This window comes from Rhopalosiphum maidis, chromosome 1 (assembly GCF_003676215.2).
Source record: "Rhopalosiphum maidis isolate BTI-1 chromosome 1, ASM367621v3, whole genome shotgun sequence".
Lineage (NCBI taxonomy): Eukaryota > Metazoa > Arthropoda > Insecta > Hemiptera > Aphididae > Rhopalosiphum > Rhopalosiphum maidis.
In genome coordinates this window covers 1,473,137-1,476,248 of record NC_040877.1, presented here as the reverse complement: position 1 = coordinate 1,476,248, position 3,112 = coordinate 1,473,137, and the positions used below count along the sequence as shown (strand labels likewise).

Genomic DNA, 3,112 nt, shown 5'->3' with positions numbered 1-3,112 from the left:
ATAGGTATTAAAAAGTGTATTACTGTAGCAGTAGTTTAATGAGCTTGATTGGACTGGAATATGTAAAATGGTCAGAAAAATCAATATTCTGCTTCCTAGGGCCGCAATTATTTATGTATTTATGTTACGGGCAAAAAAAGTCGATCATTGTGCACTTCGGCCGATTGTGTACATTGCCCAATTTGATTTGATCATCGTAGGTTAAATATTGATTATAACAAAAACTAAATAAAAAATCTTACTGGGTACATAAATAATCATAAATTAATTTTAAATAGACGCTTCAAATATTAGTTTTTACATCTATTAGGTATTCAATTAGGTTCATACAACTGAACAGTTAATATAATTAACCAAACGTTTTTGGACATGATTAAAATTAATACTTTTTAGTATTAAAATATAATCATGATTGTTAATTATTACAAAGTAATAATGTAAAGCACATAGAAATAGATTATTTTACATTATTTTACTTAATTTATTATTATACTTACATCACAATTGCGGTACTTTGAATTGCAAAGTCGACCATATTTTTTACATTTACACCAACTGCTGGTACTTAATGTATTGCAAGTACACCTAGTATACTTTCAAGTCGTGACTACCCGATTTAGAACTTTGCTTGCCACTTCATCTTTTAAGAAATTTGTACTGTTGGTACCTCATTAACCTGGATAAACACCGCTTTGCATATCGTGAGTAGCAATAGTGTTCGCGCAATATAGTATTGTGTGGTACATTATTGTTGAGATTCGGATCGGTTTTTATTATGATCGTTTACGAGTGTCTCGTATGAATAAAATATCCAAGTATAGTTTTCTAGTGATTTTGTTATGTATTAATGTTATTCGATATAAATATGTGCAACGTTTTGTATTTAATTTACTTTGTCCTTTTTCCAAGCAATCTTGTACAATTCCAATATTAATATTCTAACATTATTGGTATAATACATTATTTTATATAGTAATTTTAGTAACTTCTATTTTTATTAAGGTGCCGCAAAACTCAAGTTTGATAGGTGTGTATAAACATTTTAGCGGGCCTGATTGTACTTAGGTTAATAAAGGTAATGGATGAACTGCACTCATTTAAAAATACGGTAAATATCGAACTACACTCGGGTTCAAAAAGCAGTGCAGTTCTACTCCGCCGTCAGTGTACTAATAATTTGTAATGCTGACTATCAAAGTCTAAATAAAACAAAACCATATTTATTTTAATATCGAATAACATATTATGTTCATACTTATGTAACTATACTACCTCGCCGTCATTTTTCTACAATAAGTATCGTGATAGGGCAAACATTATAAATTAAATACTTTTAATGTTGTATTTATATTATGATTTAACTAAATCTAAGTAACGAGGCTAGGTACTTATGATTAATATATTAACGATTTATAAATCATATTAATTTTATTGGCTGTCATATTTAAGCTTTAAAAAATTTGTTTAGACTGTAGTGCCATGTTTATACTTTATTCTAGATATTAATTCTAATAATAATTTTTTATTAGGCGGTCGTTATTTCGATATTATACAACACTAAGTTTATAAAATATATTATTCTCATGGAATATATTTTGGTAGTATCAAGACTTTGCTTAACTCGCTAATAAATTGAGTCCAATTCGTGCACCGATTGGCCGACAAATCAATTTACCGTCACCCGATTTTTCGACATACTATATTATGATGAATTATACTTACTAATTAAACTATATCATTTTTTATTGTTTTAAATTATTTTTATAAATCACGATTATTGTTCAAGTTAAATATTAAAACTATAAATTAACATTATAAGCTTCTGTTTTATAAATGAAAATGAAATATTATTGCATTTAAGTGTTCCGAAATGCAAATCGTACCATTTTGTAACCTAAAATTATAATTTAAAATGTTAGAAAAAAATGTATTATTATATATCATAAACGCTTTACCTATCTTTTAAAAATGATAACCTTTTTCCTAATTGTCTATATTTAGTTTTAATATTTTGTGATCCATTGCATTTTTTTTTGTGCTATAAGGTCAAGCTCGAAGTTTGGTTGTTAGTTATTTAGCTCTTTGATTAAAATAAAAATATTTGGCTTTTGTCTACCAACAGCTGTATTAAGAGCTCCATGGCATGTTTCAAGGTGGTATATGGTGCTTGCTCCATCTGTATTAAAATGATTACTCATATTTTTATTAAATAGACAAATATCTGGATCCAAGAATGTTATGGTAAAATAATTTAATTATTTTAGCACAACTAAAATAATAATAATAAAAAAAAAGTTTTGCTATGTTAAAACAAAGAAGACGAACACCTTTTTTAATATTATCGGCAAAAGTTTAATCGTAAGATTTTGAACTGACCAATTTCAAAATCTATTTGGAAACAAGTAGGATTGAACATTAATCCATTTCTCAATGCCGCTTCTTTTATTATTTCAAACGTTCTCAAATATGTCGATGTACTTTTACTGGGCAATAATGCATAAGCCTAAAAAAATATATTTAAACATATATAATTGGTATTTTACTAAATTATAAAATTTATATTATAACTATTAGGGGTATCATCATTCCTATAATAAAGCAGTGTAAGGTATACAATTTGTGTAAACATTTTGGTGCTTAATTTAATGTGCTATCCATAAAAACTGTATTACCAGTTAAAATCCTATGGTACCAAAAAAAACGATTTTCTTATTCGTACCATCACATCCTGTAGGTAATACTATTGTTATTAGTAATAGTATTTATAATTAAATGGTATAAAAAATTTAGAATAAATACCTAAAAAAAAATCTTTTTCATCATTAGTTGATCACCAATCACCTTCAACATCTTATTCAGACAAATTTTTAGGTAACGTTGGCATTAATTTCATATGTTTCCTGTATGCCAAACTTTTTACACTGGTATAAATTGATATAGCATCCTTTACCTTACTTCGGCTTCTGTAGAATCGTAATAACATGAACAACATGATATATAATAAGTTTAATATAGTTACGTAGACTGATACGATGACTGATATAGCAACAGCCGACATCCGACGTGTAAACGATGGTATTTTGCAGCGTTAACGTAAACGACGTGGAAATAC

The 3,112-nt window shown here is 27.4% G+C and overlaps 1 pseudogene; it reads right to left on the bottom strand.

The window, feature by feature from the left end:
* Positions 1-1,827: 1,827 nt before the first annotated feature.
* LOC113550284 lies at positions 1,828-2,198 on the bottom strand (annotated as a pseudogene).
* Positions 2,199-3,112: the final 914 nt, after the last annotated feature.